The sequence below is a fragment of the Aulonocara stuartgranti genome (genome assembly GCF_965226115.1).
Source record: "Aulonocara stuartgranti genome assembly, chromosome: 16".
Taxonomy (NCBI): domain Eukaryota; kingdom Metazoa; phylum Chordata; class Actinopteri; order Cichliformes; family Cichlidae; genus Aulonocara; species Aulonocara stuartgranti.
In genome coordinates this window covers 29,304,045-29,321,094 of record NC_138952.1, presented here as the reverse complement: position 1 = coordinate 29,321,094, position 17,050 = coordinate 29,304,045, and the positions used below count along the sequence as shown (strand labels likewise).

The 17,050-nt window shown below is 40.0% G+C and overlaps 1 protein-coding gene across 4 annotated transcripts in view; it reads left to right on the top strand.

The window, feature by feature from the left end:
• The window catches only part of enox1 (ecto-NOX disulfide-thiol exchanger 1), a 304,893-nt gene that overhangs the window by 191,036 nt on the left and 96,807 nt on the right, over positions 1-17,050 (top strand). For all 4 annotated transcript variants that reach the window (XM_082508523.1, XM_082508521.1, XM_082508524.1 and 1 more), the window contains exon 2: positions 6,526-6,558. The gene's annotated coding sequence lies outside the window, so the exon portion shown is untranslated. The remainder of the gene's footprint in view (positions 1-6,525; positions 6,559-17,050) is intronic.

Sequence of the window (17,050 nt, the reverse complement as noted above, 5' to 3'; positions counted from 1 at the left end):
CCAGTCAGCTGCATCCCATTCCAATCCATTGTCATCACTGGTACTTAAATTTACTGTACTCGAGGGAAAGAGCATAATGTGTAGTGAGTTGTCTAAGATGTCAGTCCTAAATTTCCCATAGGCTTCAATGAGGTTGAGATCTGGAAACTGTAAAAGCTCGTAGTATATAAATGACGTCAGATACATCAGGCAATTTTGTGAGACCTCCTGAATCATAGGAAAGTGGTGACCACTCAGAGCATGTTTGTATTGATTTGCAGTGACCCTTCCTTCTGAAGGGAAGAACCCAAACAACAGGCACAATAATGCCTTACACATCAGAGCCACCAGATCCTTTTATTCTATAGGTCACTGCTTTGACTAGCAGTGTGGGGTCTTTGACTTTTTTTTCTTTTCTTTCTTTTTTCTACTTTGTCTAATGGGCTCTGTCATAGTCTGACCCTTGTAACAATCAATGCGTCATGCTATATTCACATTGAAATCTCCATCAGTTTCTCGCATTGCCATAACCGGTCAGTCACTAGAGACCGCAAGTTTCCCAAACTGTTATTTCAAGCCATTTCCATATTATTTGGAACCAGCCATCCAGCCACTGTGTCAGCAGTAAAGTGAGAGTAGCAGGGCATTTGAATTGCCACTTACAAAGCAAACCAGCCTCTCGTTGCACATCACATCAAATCACACACTGTGCCTGTCCTCATACTTGAGGAAAATCCAGCCATTTTCCACTGGTGCCCACAACATAAACGGGGCCCCTCCGTTTCTCTTAAATACAAGTTTTTTTTTGAATACTTTGTATTCAGCCTGCAGTTTCATTTAGTCATTAAAGAGAAAGATATGAGCCTATAGACATATATCATAACTTCTTATAGCCAGCTTCCAGTCTGCAACATACACGCTCACAGATGTCAACGAATCCCCCTCTCCTCTTTTCTCCTCTCGCTGTGTTTGATTATGAAGAGTGATAAAAAAATGTGTTTTCTTCTTGTCTTTTGCCTGCTGTCACTGTTTAAAATGACAGATTAGATGAGCTGTAGCTAATTAACATGCAGTTGTAGCTACTAAATGAAAAGTTTGATCATGCTCCATGCAGCTGACATCTGTTTAGAGTAAAAAGATGCAACATTTACATGTGCATGAAGTGAGAAAGAGGTCGGAGTTTTGTATTATATATTCTATATTCGTGACGCATTCTGCCTCCATGTTGGGAGTAGCTTATTGTAAGTACTTCCTGTAATGAAGTTACCACTGTTATGAAGAAAAATACAAACAGGGAATTGCAACTGAGAGGCTCAAGCGAGTGATCCTTCCATGTGGCAGAGTGCGGTCAAAACATTCAGCTGGTGCATCAGAAAAATAAAGAATCAAACAATGATGTGAAATACTTTGTCAGTCACATACCTTACGTACCCTGGACTCATTCCACCGCCCCTGTGTAAACACCAAGGGAGAAGATGGTGTTGTTGTCATGCTTATTTTCTTTTCTTTTCTTTTGTTTTTTTGTGGTGATATTTCAGGATTTTGTCAAAGTTTCCAAACCCACTGGAGAAACATGTGGGTGGAAATGGACTTTGTGGGGCTCCAATGGTTTAATAAAGGCTCAATTAAAGAAATTAAAACCACGTTGAGCCTCCACACGAGCCTGGAAAGACTGCCGTCTGGCTGCTTTTCCTCGCTCTCTCCATAGGCAGGTGAAATTCTCATGAACTCTCCAAAAGCAACATCCTGAGGAGCACTGTGCAGATTATTTAGCCTAACTGCTCCCTTTTCCTCCTCTTCTCTCTGGTGTCATTAACAGTGATTTATACGAGGGCTTGCCGGAACACGGATTGTGCCAATAGGTGGGATGCGGGAACATCGCCCCATCCTCCACTACAGAGCGCTCCCCGCTCACCCTGCTGCTCACCACGCCTGTTTGATTGATCAAGGCAAAGCAAAGGGGCCATAAAGCAGAAGCTCACACAAAACACACAAATGGTTGCTGTGCTTTGTTTCAGGAGAGAACAGCCAGTGCGACTACGGTGGTGTGTGATGAATAGAGAGGTCGGTCGGCAGAGACCTGGAGGTTTGCTTTAGAGGGAAGACCGGCACTTACTTGGATTTCTCATTTGGCTGAATGAATTCATTCCTACCAGATAAACATGTCTGATTTCACATTTTGCTGGTCTTTCTGCACTACTGAGAAGGGAAGTGTATTATAATTATGAATGAGGTTCAGTATTTGAAGTTGGCTAAATGCTTCGAATGTCTGCTGCAGTTCAAATTCAGTAATTGCCAAAGTTTTGGACTGCTAGACTGGCCCGATTTAAATCTTCTGCTGCTGCTAACCATTTTATAAATGAACCAGACTGCACTCAAGTTTGAAAATAGAATAAGTGGATGAGAGTTAGATAGTATAATATGTTTCACTGCCTGTTGTGATGCATGGACAATTTTAAAGTTCAGGGTTTTGTTTTGTTTTTTTGGTTCTTTCATAACATAAGTACATTTTGTTCTTTTAATCCTTTAATGAGGACCTATTGTGCTTTCTCTGTTGTCTCATGTACACTGACCCAATGGTCAGTGTACATGAGACTTAAAAGGTGGATGCTCCTGTAAAACGTGGCCAAATGAAATAACGTTTAAATGATGAGATCAGTGGGCGTGTAAGCACTAACTCTGATCATGGTCAGTGAGAAATACACTGCATTTATTCAGCACCTTAATAGCCTTGATGTCCATTCCCACCGCTGGATTGTTTTTTTCTACACTTGACCAAAAGCTACCGGTGCCAAAACAAAACACGTCAATATTTTGCTGCAAGATCAGATATGTATTTGCCATAACTGTCAAACTGCTGTGATGTTCCCAATCACTGTGAGACATAGTACCGCAAAATGTTCACAGCATTATAGATGTCAACATCTCTTCTTCTATTTATAGCCTCCACACAGATGTATCTATTTATATTACACCTAAGCCAACAGGAATCAATTGCACTGCAGGGTTGCAAATGAGAAGATGAAGACCGATGCAACAACTCATATAGCTTTTTGTGCAGCTCAGTGTGTAATCATGTGAATGTGTCTTTTCTATAGGCTTTGGTTTTTCTTTTTTTTTCTTTTGTTTTTGTGGGATCCTGAAACCCCACAAACACATGGAGCCTCCATACTGGTTGAGTCCGATGGTTTTGTAGAGATCTACAACTTTAAACGCTGTTTGAGATTTAAGGATAATAACTGGATTTTAGGTTGGGTAAGGGTCAGGCAGGTTAGGCATTCACATGTCACAGTTAGCACTGGGTGCCCACAAAAACTCAAAAAACAAAGTAAATGCTGAGCTTTACAGTAACATACCATGCAGAGATGTGGTGTAGAAAACCGTAGAATACATGAGACACAAAAGGTGGATGCTCCCGTAAAACGTGGCCAACTGAAACAAGGTTCAAATGATGAGATCAGTGGGTGTGTAAGCACTAACTCTGGGTGCAGTGCTCAGGCTGTAAGAGATTTATTCTACTCTGTAGTCTGTGTGATGCCAAAGAAATTGGTAACGGAACTAATGTGCTCCACTAAGGCCCAGTTTTGGATAAATAACTACTAATTTAAACTATGAAAAGCTACCCTGAAAAAGAAAGTCCAAGAATAAGTATATGGAGTTAGAAGATGAGCAGAAAAGGTCCCCCTTTAAAAGAATAGTTTTTAAAATGTTAGTACATCTTCACACAGGGGTGTCAAACACAAAAAACTTCAGTCTCATCCATGGGACAGCTTTGGAAAGTTGGAAGAAGGGCTTAAACCTTCATCTGCAGAACAGCTGCAATCAAAACCAAAGCATTCCTGCAACACCATTATGCTATTGTAAATATTAACCTGACACATTTCTGTATCACTGTGTCTACATTTAGGCATTAAAACTATATATTGCAACATTGCACTAAATCCATTTTAAAATGCTGTATAGCTGAAGTCGCTGTTAATCCTATAATTACAAAACTAAATAAATAATTCTTACATTTTGACATTTTACTGCTTCTAAAATATAGTTTGAGGAACATGAATACCCCCCCCCCCCCCCCCCGAATTTCTAATACATCCCTCATATGATCCACATGCATCACCCTCCTTTTCGTACATGCAATGAGAATGCTTGGTGAGGAGATGATGTTGTTAATTGATATGCAGATTTATTCGTTATTTGCATATCAGTCAGTTTGGTGGTGCTGAGGTGATGAGGGAGTGAAAACAATGAGATAAATAAAACATCGGGGACCGGCAGTAAAGAAATAAAAGTATTAAAGCTTTAGTGAGAAACAAGAGCAAAGACAGAGCGAGAGGGGGAAAAGGTTAACAGCACACCTGCTGTTCAGGGGTGTTACCAGTAATTTAGCTAAGGTAAGTGATGTCATTTCCACACCTTTATTTTCTGCGTTCCAGTTTCAGTTCAGTTGAGCTTTGTTTTCACTGCTTGTAATAATTGGAGGGTAAAAGAACTGAAAGAAAAAAAATATATATTGAAAATAATTTAATAGTTTTCACTTTAAACTGGTCACTGTGAAACAGAACCATAATGATTGTGTCTGTATGTGGACAGGAGCTGCTGGAAGATGGACTGGTTCATTCCAGTCTAGACTGCTTTGGCGTGGGAGTGTCTTTGCCATATGGCCTGCTCTGGCACTCACGCGCTGTACTCTTCACTTGGCTGAACATTAAACAGCGATCGCTCACTTTCTGTTTACAGACTGTGCTACAACCATCACCCAGCAACACATTTAATGCTTTATTGTCTTTAAAAACAACGTACCTACACTTTTCCCATTCAGCTAGTAACAGAACATCTCAGCACTTTACATCATGTCATATTTCTTTTTACATTTTAGATGATACCTAACTGATAGTTGTTTGTTTGTTTGATCGTAGCTTTGCATGATTACACTGCTAAAGAGATGATAAATAACCAGCTACATACTGAAGCAGTAAACATGGAGCTGAAGCAAGAGGATGTATTCAGCATTTCAAGGGAGTGGAGCCTTTTATACATATTACAATTGAAAGCAGTGAGAGAGAAAGTGTAAAGATAAAATCTGCTCTTAGCTGCTATCATAGGCCCATCTTAATAGCCTTATGCCTGCAAATGTTGTTCTTTTTTTTAAAGAAATGTTTTTCTGCTAAAACTGACTTTAAAATATTGTTTCTTTGTTTTAATCTACCAACTGTAGATGTGTGACAATGACAGTTGTTTTTTTGGCATATGGGATGATGTTGTTGTCACTGTTACAATAATGCAAGTTTAATTAGCTTTATTGTCACAGTAACAGGATGATGCTGCACCTGGTTGTCAGGTTTAGTGGAAAGCACCCTTGTCTTTGATATTGAAGGAATGTGATGGCAACAGCGTTGCTAATGAAGATTTAACTGCAACTCCTGGTGTTTCTTTTTGCACTGAATTAAATCACAACAAAACAATAAATCAAATGGCCAGTGCTTAGCATTGGTGGAGAAGTTGGGACTGATGAGGGAATCTGATCTAGTTACCTCAGCTGCCTGGACCCTGCTGATATAAATGAGCAAGTAGGTCTCCCAGACAAATTTCCAAACTTGAAGCCAGAGGATCTTAAAAAAGTATCTGGGAAAAACGCTGGCCTTCCAAAAGCTGAAGGAATGGCTGAAAATCTCTTAAAAATAATAATTCACCTGAAAAAGACACACCTCACTTATCCACACAGTGGCAGCGAAAACATAGTGGCTTTCATTGAATGATAATAATTAGTAGTATAAGTATTTTTACTGGTACTTCTTTCATCTCTGCATCAATATGAGGAGCTTTTATTCTTCTTTAGTAAAGTGAGTCTTTGGGGAATACCTTTGGATAGTTTAGACAGCTGAAGTTAGACGTCAGTTTAAAATTACAGTATTAAACTGTGATTTTACACATCCTTTGTCTTTTACACTGAATAATGATTCTGTATAATTTAGCAGCAGGCAGTGTGGTTTCCCCATCGTCAGTTAGTACACTTTACAAGCCTGTTACACTTTATGATAAAAATAAATCCTGTTTGATGTCATTCATTGCTCTTTGTTACTGGCCAATTCCTTTTTGTTAGTGAGATGATTTAGCTGAAGTGACCTTTTGTCTGCGGGCTGCACAATCTGTCATCAAGATCCGATCAGCTTTGCGCTGTTTCTTTCGACACAGTTTTCCTGCTTTTGTTTCTCTGTGGGCTTCTAAAGCTTAGCCTTTCTTTAGAAAGGTCAGCAAAGCCCAGCTGGTGCTCGGCGTATGCGTGTGTATGTGCACAGAACTCTTGCGCCTTCGTGCAGTAAATTGTGCAGCGGTTTTATTAGCTGCTCACCTCTGCGAGTCTTGAATCCATCATACACACACATTAACATTCAGACAGGCACTGCCTTGCTTCGGGGGATTGTTGAGATGATGTCATGGCTGAAACCTGACGAGATCTCAGCACATTTAATTCATTAGGACAGTGGTAAAACCTAAACACAGGACCAATAAAACTAATGAGGAATTCTGTCTTTGTCTCCACAGGGGCCATCAGACGTGAGCAGCTGCAGCACAACAGTGAGTCAGAAGTTTATCTTTCCTGTCTTTTCGTCTTGGTTTTGCAGGTGTATGATGAATAGACCCTGTCCAATCACTTTGACATGCCATATTTTCTTTCTTTCTGTTTGTTTCCACAAAAAAATGGCTAAAGAGTTGATGCAGAACCAGCCTGATTTTTCGCCACGTCAAGCTGTGTTGATAATGTGTTTTGGAAAACTGTCCCTCAGGTGGTGATCCAGACAAATCTCTGCAGCTGCTCTTTGTTACTGTGCAGCTAAGGTCACTTTCACATTTTACGTGCCTTAGATTATTCTCAAGTTTAGTTTGGTTTAAATTACAAAAAAACTGCTTTATCACATATTAGGATGCACAGTTTGTTGTGCATGCATGCTGATTTATTGTTGATGGAATCCACTGCAGTCATCTTGTAAATCTGCATAACGTCACTGTGAACTACAACACAGGTCTCTTGTTCTTACTGCCATTAATGGACAAGGCAAGAAGGTGCACTAAACATTCCTCAGAGAGTTATAAATGGTCCACATTGACATGCTCGTCCATGATGTGAATCTCCCATTCCAAAGATGCTCTATTGGATTGAGATCTGTTGACTGTGGAGGCCATTCAAGTGCAGGGATAATCTGAGCTTTGTGGCACATTGACAGACGATAGGTAGACCGTGGTCATATAGGGATGGACATGGTCAGCAATAATACTCGTACACTGTGGTGTTTAAACAATGCTCAGTTAGTACTGAGGGTACTAAAGTGTACCAAGAAAATACCCACACCATTACATCAGCAGCAGCAGCCTGCATGGATCCATGCTTTGATCGTGTTTACCACAAATTCTGACCTGAATGTTGCAACAGAAATCAGGATTCATCAGACCAGGCAAGATTTTTTTCTGATCTTCTGATATCTCAGCTTACAGGAGTGGCACCTGGGGTGATCTTCTACTGCTGTAGCCCATCTGGTTCTGCGTGTGTTGCTTGTTCAGAGATGCTCTTGTGCATACTTCGACACCATTAGAGGTGTTGTGTGGGAAAATCCCAGTAGATCAGCAGGTTCTAAAATACTCAGATGAGTACTGGAAATGAAACAGCTGACTTTAAATGTGGGCTGGCACTCGAATCACTTTTCTTCCCCTTTTTGATTCTTGGTTTAAGCCTCAGCATATCCTCATGCCTAAATGTATTAAATTGCTTTCATGTGATTGGCTGATCTGAGATCTGCGATAATGAGTATTTGAAGATGACCTTAGTAGTGTAAATGAAAGCTTCCTCACTTTTTGGTTCTCTGTAGTCTGGATTTGAATGCCTAGTAGTTTAATTTTCAAGTCTATGAGATTTGTGGCATGAGGCAACTCTTTTCCTTATTTTGTATTGAATTTGGATCCCTGGACACAGACAACTTTTTATGAGCAGGATTGTGTTCGGTTAACAAAAAACAACAGTGCAGGACGACAGAAGCTAAGATAATAACTGTTTTTATTTGATGCCCTTTAATGAATTGCTGAAATATCGGTATAGTGTTTAGCTTAATTTAGTTAGTCCCTGGATTTGCTGTGACTGAAGTGTAAGATAAGACTCCAGATAACCTTTGTTGGTCATTTTGCCCTGTGTGCTGAAGAATGCCTCTACTTTCTGAGTATTTCATGAGTATCTGATCAGTGCAGCACTGGTCACAGTTGTTTTCTATTTTTATTGATTAACTTAGCTAACTTCTTAGTCAATATTGCAGTAAAATTCAAAGTCCTGTCCTTTTCTGGACGCAAAGTGGAATTTTTCAGCACAGATTGTAAATGGTATGAATTTAAACTGTCAGCCTTAGTTTCAGTTACAATATTTCTTTCTGAATTCATATGTAGTAAGTTATTGAAATGTTTCTTGCTCCCCTAAAACATCAGGAGCATTCTAGAGTCAACGGTCACATTACTTTCTATGTGGTAATCTTGTGAGGAGTGAACCTTCTGAATCAAAACCCTGCTTACACTGATCAGTTTGAATTCTTGATGCCAAATTTAACTGGGAATGGTTGACTGTTAAAATGAACATCTACTGATAAATGATTATCATGAATCCTGATCTTTTTATATCCAATCAAGCCTGGATTTAAAAAACAAAAACCACACAAAGCAAGATGCAAGATGAGCTTTCTGAATTGTAGAACCTCTGATCTGCTTTTATTTTACCTAAACTACAGTTTACATATCCAACTAAATACCAAATCACATTATATAATTCAAATTGAGATAATTGTCCGAAAGGACAGACGGGACTGGAGCACACACTGCTTACAGCCTTTCAATGTGCGTCACTACAACTGTGTCTTCATCAGAGCCGCGCAGTGGAAAAGATACAACATAACATATAGTCAGACATTTGTCATTGGATAACTGAACAGGATTTCAGACAATTTATGAATGAATGAATCTAAGGTGGGATTTGGCTTGATACGTATGTTTACAGTTGCCAGAACACCAACATCCTGCAAGACTTTCAGAGGGACACAGCCCTTTAAAGTTTGAAATGTATAAACTACATCTTGTGATTCTTGGGCTCAGAAAACTCAATTAAAAATTCTACTAAAAGGGACCAAAAGCACAAGCATGGTGTAGAGGTCAAATTTAGTCACTTCAATTATCCAAAGTGTTACCGTACATAAGGTGCACAGGATTATAAGGCACATAAAGCAAAACAGACAGTCAGATAAGTCAAACTTTACTCAACTCATTCTTCTTGCTTCCTCCACTTCTGTACCATTGATTCATTAACGATGAATTCTCTTGCAGCTGCTCCTAGTCCCATGTTGTTGCAGTAATTAATACTAACCTCGACTAACCTCGTATTGTGGATGAAGTTTGGTTTGTTTACAGCATCCTGCGTTGTGATCGCGTTTGTCCCTAACCATCGGGAACCCTCCCATTAACGAGTAGAAAAAAGTTAGCATTCATCTTCCAACTTCACTGTGTTTATGTTATGCTAACATAGCTGTGTCGCTAGCGATCGCGTAGCAAATCATTATATACCAGCTAGCCCAACTTCAGTAACCCTACAAAAGTCACTGCTGTTTAGTTTTCTGTCTTCATTGATGTTGGAAGTGATAGCAAAGCTGTACGTTTTAATTTTTTCAGAAATCTCTCAGTCAGAACATGCTATATCATGTTTAGGTGGAAACTAGCGAGCTAACTTCCTGCTAACTTCTAATTCTGTTAAATTTAATAAATTCTATTTTCATGGATGCCTGGACGTTAAACTTGTTACACCTGGAAGAGCAGCAACACTGATCATTTTATTAAAGATGAAAGAATTTAGACAGTTTTTAACTCTCAGTGATGCTGCTGTGTTCGTTTGACTTTGGGACCTGAAGTGGACGGAGTTTAGGACCCAGATTAATCAGTGAGGCTCCTGACTACAGTAGCCATAATGCTCTGACAATCCATCAAGCAGTGCAGCTTTGTAGCTTTCCAAAGACGTACTAAAACATTTTTTGACAGATTTCTGAGCGCCATGTGTCACAAAAAATCAGTTCGAGGTCAGTAAGCACAACCAGAATTCATGCATAAGGCGCACTGTTGATTTTTGAGAAAATTAAAGGATGTAAGTGCGCCTTATAGTGCGGAAAATATGGTAGCTACATCTACATGTGTTAACACACCTGTTAATCATTGCAGCCATGTCCCTAATTATAACCCTTAACAAAACCAAACAGATAAGCTTTAAAACATTAAAAATGACGCACTCTATCAGATCAGATCATCATCATATCAAAGCATCAGGTGAGCCATCTAACACATGATAGTTGTAAACAGAAAACAATATAGACTTCAACTTAATATCACAGGACTGAAAATACAGACAGTACAAGTATAAGGATGCGAGAAGGGCAACAAATGAGAGGAAAACTCACAAAATCAGTTTTCCCTTCATCCGAAAGAGCTCCAATGTGTCTAGCTTGTGGATCCATCTATCTATGGAGCTAATGACATCAACAGCACCTCTGAGACTTTCCCCCCTGTTACAGAAAGGAAAGATTAGAAATTAAAAATAAGTTAAAGTTGGTAAAAATAAATAAATAAATAGAGTCTGAAACAAACTGCCTAGATGCAGACAGTTTGGCTTTTGATTTTTGCGACCAACAAGTATTTCTACGCTCTGCTCTCTGGAGGTTTCCATGGTAGCAGCTGTCCTGATGCGCTGTAATGATGACCTGAGGAGGAGTGAAATGGCTGGTTTTTCCTCTGCTTTCTTGCTCTCTCTTTCTCTCTCTGCTGTACTCAGTGTGTAGTTCTTAATGAGAATGTTTCACTACAGCAGATGGAGAAGATGGAGATGTGCTGAATTTTAGGATCATGTGATTTTTTTAAACTTTCATTGTGCACACAGTCTTTTACCCACCGACCCAAGCAGGAGCTTGTAGTAATCTTATCGTAAACACTGGAAATCTGTCTGGAATATGTGGCATTGATATGATTCATATCATTAGCTTCATCTGCTTTAGAAGGATTCCCCATCAGCTCAAAAGTCAAATGTAGATTTAGCTGACGCCATGGGAGGACACATGCAGACTGTGCATGTTTTTTGTCTCTTTTTGGCAATACTTGATAGATATGAATGCATAAAAATCACACTCCATCATATAGTGTGTGAAACAAACAGCAAATTCTTCACGGAATTAAAACAGCTTTTTTGTTTATGTTGTTACATTTGACTTAAAATTTGACTTGTTAACCTAATTTTAGAGTTACATTACCTTGCATGCAGCTCTTGAAAGCACTCATAAAGTAACACCTATCAAACCCAAATCACTCAGCACAGTAATATTACTAATCACAGTGCTGTAATAGTGGGTGTTGCACAAAGCAGGTGCTGCTCTGCTGTTCTGCGGCTGAGACAGATGAGGCACCTCCAGGTAGTTTTCCAGCTGAAGATTTTCCGTTTCTGCTGACTTCCCTTTCTTTTCTGTAGCTGTGGCCACAGTGGCAGCGTTTCCAGAAAATGTTTGTGCTTGTCACCAGTTTGGCAACCAGAGATTTGATTACTTTTGTCAAGTAAAGTAAAGGATTACTACTGCAAAAAACTAATTAGATAACTGTTACTTTCCCGTAAGCATGCTACGTTACTAAACCATGATTTTGATTGTGAGAGTGTCTCATGACATTTATGTACGAGCGTGCGACGTCTGTGGCAGCAACAGACGTGTGCAGATCAACAATGCATAATATGGAGTGCGGGAGAGAGTATGACCATGCAGCGTTTAAAAGTTGGAAGTACTTACATTACTTTGAGTTTGATTCTGTAAAAAGTGACAAAAACATTACCGTGTGCTGTACACTCTGCATGGGAAGAAAACTTCTTTCTACAGTGAAAAATTTAACTTCAAATCTTGAGAAGCACCTAGCATGCTGCCACGGGAATGTGAAATTCACTGAGAAACCTCCGGATCCCCCCACTGACATGACCGTTGCAGCACTAGGCAAACTAGCACTAGCCCCACTCCTGCTAAACAGGTGAAAATAGTCTTAAGATAAGATAAGATAAGATAAGATAAGATAAGATAAGATGACCTTTATTAGTCCCACAGGTGGGAAATTTGTTTCATTACAGCAAAAGTGCAAAGTTATGTAGCAGAAATTAGAAAACACTGGAATGCAATAAAATAAAATAAAATACTATATACAATAGAATAAAACAGAATAATATATACAATAGAATAAAATAGAATACAAAGGCTATATACAACTGAGTAAGAAAATACAAGTACAACTTTGTCAGAAAAAGAGTTGCACATATAGCAGTCTTATTGCACATGTGTGGGTTTGATCAGCTGCAAAAGTCTTTGTTGTGGAGTCTGACAACAGTGGGGAGGAAAGACCTGCGAAAGGAGCTGCTCAGTGCTGTCAGAGTCTCCTGCATGGGGTGGGAGATGTTGTCCAACAGGGATGACAGCTTAGCCGCCGTTCTCCTGTCACTCACCACCTCCACTGGGTCCAGAGGGCATCCTAGAACAGAGCTGGCCCTCCGGATCAGCCTGTTCAGTCTCTTCCTGTCCCCGGCAGAGATGTTGCCGCCCCAGCAGACCACACCGTAAAAGATGGCTGAGGCCACCACAGAGTCATAGAAGTTCTTCAGGATTGGGCCCTTCACTCCAAAAGACCTGAGTCTCCACAGCAGGTACAGCCTGCTCTGTCCTTTCCTGCAGAGGGCTTCTGAATTATGAGTCCAGTCCACCTGTAGCTGTCCACAGCCTTGACGTCCATACCTTGGATGTTCAGTGGTTGCAGTGGAGGATGTTTGTGCCTGCGGAAGTCTACCACCAGGTCCTTGGTTTTACTAGTGTTTATCTGGAGGTAGTTCAGCTGGCACCAGTCCACATTTTTTGCTGTGTTTGACTTGCATCTAGTTGAAAGAGCGAGTTTAAAGACAAAACATGATTTTATATTTTATGTGCTGGAATATGTTAAACAAATTTCTTCTAGTCAACCACTGTTTGACAGTTTTTGCTTGATGCAATGTGCATAAAGTTAAAAGATTAAAACTAATAAAACAATTTTAAAAAGAGAGTTTTTCATTTGATTCAGTTTTATGTGATGGAGAAAAAAGTAGAATTGGGCTGAAAGGTCTTTTGCTTTATTACGTATTAAGGTTGTGTATCATGTTTTTAAAAAGTGACTAATTACTTTTGTAAAATAAGTAATCAGTAAAGTAATGGGATTACTTTCTTGGAGAAGTAAGTAATCCAACTTAAGTAACTTGACCAACACTGTGGGTGACTGCCAGACACCACTTGCAAAGACGTAGCTGCGGAACACCAGACTGGTATTTGCAAGCAAGGTTATTATAGGTAACTAAAACTAAACTACAAACTAAAATTAGATGTGAAAAAACATTGTAGCTGATTAAAAATACAAATTAGACTTAAAAAAAATTAACTTTGAACTTTGAAATCTAACAAAAATCTAATAAAAGTATAGAGCAATTAGCCTTAGTACGACTGTACGTGCAGTGTTGGGAAGGTTACTTTTAAAATGTATTCCATTACAGAATACAGAATACATGCCCCAAAATGTATTCTGTAACGTATTCCGTTACGTTACTCAATGACAGTAACGTATTCTGAATACTTTGGATTACTTAATATATTATCATGCTTTTTACAACAACGTGAATGTAGTACTATTGCTGTGTGATTTATTACTGTTACTGAAGGTCCGCGACTCCGAACTGTAGTAAAGGGACCTCTGACTAATACGGCGGGGTCCCTGTCGGCTCGTAGTCGAAAAATAGCTTTACTTTGTTGTCTGGGTCAACTTTTCTTGCGAGAGACAGAGAGAGGCGTTGAAAGACTGCTCCAACGGAACTTATTGTTTTCGGAGGAAAACACGAACACGGTGTACAGTCGAGTCTTAATAGCTTACTTACAACTGGGCTCGTCAGGCACTCTTCTTGGCTGAAGTGGTTATTATTATATTTACATGCTTCCAGCTCCCGTTTTTCCTCGATGACAACTCGTACCTTTCCACTCCCCTTTTTCTCTCTCCCTCCTCGCGCTCATTGACCCATAATGTGTATGGCAGTCCATTCTCCCTGCAACACGGACTACACTGCCCATGATGCTACATTCTTTAGAGCTATGCTTGTAGCATTCTGCCTGTTAGCTTAGCACAACAACAACAACAACAACGAAAAGGCGCTCTCTCACCCAGGAAACACACAGTCGCAGAGAGAGAGAGAGAGCGTCGCCCTGTAACCATGGCAACTGTAACGCTGCCGCCTGGAACAAAGAGCATAGCTGTCAAACAAAACCGAAACAGTCCTGACCCGCGACAAAATGAAACAGGAAAGTACCGCCGTGTAATCCATTTATTTCAACAAAGTAACTGTATTCTGAATACCACCTTTTTAAACGGTAACTGTAACGGAATACAGTTACTCATATTTTGTATTTTAAATACGTAACGGCTCTACATGTATTCCGTTACTCCCCAACACTGTGTACGTGTTAGTGTGGCAAAATTTGTGTTCTTTCAGACATTGCATCTTTATAAAATAGTAAGTCTCTGCTTTTCAAAAGCTGTGTGTCTTTGCTGGAATACCTTTACATATTGTAACGACTGTGGGTTTGGGGAGCTGACTGGCTAAACTGCTCACTAGCTAAACGGCTAGCGGGGCGCTAGCAGCTATCGCTAAACTTCGCAATGAATGGAGAGCGCTCGTGCCTCGTACACCGCATGACCCCGAGCGTCTCAGCAGCAGACTGGTAATCCCCGAATAATCCAGCAGGAGACAGTAGTAGTTCACCACAGGCATTTATTCACCATCTTTTTCAACAACAACGTAACACTGCTGACACCGAACCCCTATCACGCTCCCACCACACAGAGTCGCGGTGTCAGCCAACCATGCCAATTCACCCCCCTCCACAGAACACACATCAACTTCACTGTGGCTTACATTAACATAACACTAACACAACATGCAAATCAAACACATATGAACTAGCAGAACGATAGAAAACACAGAGACAACACAATACCCAGAATGCACCTGGCTAACAACCCCAGCCAGGTCATTACAGTATTTTTCCAAATCTTGCCTTGGATATATGGCCTACAATATAAAACACAGAAAATAATCATTTAAAAAGACTAAACCTATTAAAAATTAAACTAAAGGTCATTACACACCAAGACCACGTCATTTTTGCTGAAAACACGCTATAAAAATAATAAACTCAACATGATGAGCTGGTCCTGATGTTTCTAATCAAGAAAAGGAAGCAACTGAGATTCTGGCAGCAGCAGGGAGAGTCTCACGGTTTGATCCAGGAGCTGAAGCTGCATCACAAGCGCTTTTAATACATATTTCAGGAGGACAGTGGGGCAGTTTGAACTCCTGTTGGCAGAGTTGGGACCACATCTGAAGAGGCAGAGAAATCATTTCATAGAGCCGATTGACCCGGAGCAACGTCTAGATGTGTGTCAGAGGTAAAATAGTATTGTTTTATGATTTTTATTTTTAGTATTGTTGTGTGTTTTGAGCTACAAGTAAACCTGTCGCCAAACGCAGTGCTCTGATTAGTCACATCTGTTTGTTTGCATCTGAAAAATCTTAAAAAAATGGTTTGAAAAAATAAATTACACAAATTCATCGAGGAAAATTACACGGTCGATGTGATCGGCTGCATTAAGAGTAGATGAGCTCATATTAAAAACTAAACATCTTCAAACAATAAAAACTAAACCGAAAACAAAATCAGCTCTGGAAACTAACTGCAAGTATACTGAATTAAAAATAAAAGGCAAAATGAAATAAAAAATTATTTTAAAAAATTACACAACTATAATAAGTCCAGTTGCCAGTCACCAGCACGTCTCTAGGCAGATGTGAATCAAACTACTTCTCTTCTCAATTGTGTTAAAATACCACTGGTTGGCACTCAAACACAACAAGTGTCACAAGTCAACACGTTCTCACTCCCAAGTCAGAAGTGTGACTCATAAGATTTTAGGCACCACAAGTTGAAAATTTGTTGTCAATCCAAAGTGTACATTCATACCAGCAAGGTAACCTTCTGTGTCGCAGTCATTAGTTCTCTTGGAACATTAGCTGGATGTAGTTTTTTAGCTAGGTTTTTCGCTTTTTCATCCTCTGGCTCGCTGACACTCAAAGCTGATGTTTGTCTGCATTTTTATTTTCACTACTTCAATCACATTTTCCTGTTTTACTCACAAACCTTTGTGTCAGTAATGTGACTGGAATACTTTGTATCATTTCACTATGGATGCAAACCTGTCCACACAGCCCACCAACAGACAGCGATTTTAAATCCTTCTCATTTGGTCTAAAAATAAGTTGGTAAAAAGCCCCCCCACCTCTGCCCTGGAAGTTCTGCTCTTACTGCCATCTTTGCTCTTACAGATTTCTCCCCATGGATTCTTGAGGCTACACTACTCTTTCTCTCTTTTAATTTTTTCCATCACCCACTGCATTAAACACGTTCACATGCATTATATGCAGGGCTCAAATGTTGCAACCCTTGTGTTCGTGTGTGTTCGTGTGGTAACTGCAGGCTGTGACAGAGCAATAAGGATGCATCAGGATGGATTAACACTGTCGCCGTCATCATGCATTCATCGTTCTCCTCCCTCTGCTTCTTCATTCTCCTTTTCTTCTCCTCCCTTCCTCCCTTTCATCAGCTTCCCTACTCTATGTTCCTCATTCCATAGTTGCTTTGTCCTCTTTTCCCCCCCACCTATTCATATCTCCTCTGCTGCAGTATATCCCCTCATTACTCTTTTCTTTTTCTTTTATGTCCCTGCCTTCTTCTTACCTTTCTCCTCTGCTCCACACATCCTCTATCCTGTTATCCACCCCTCTTTTTCTCCTCAGCATTATATATTTACCCCCCACCCCCCACAGTCTCCGTGCATGCTATCTCATCTTTCATGTATTCCTCTTTTCACCTTACCCCTCTCCACCATCATCTTCTCCTTGTTTCCGCCCCCT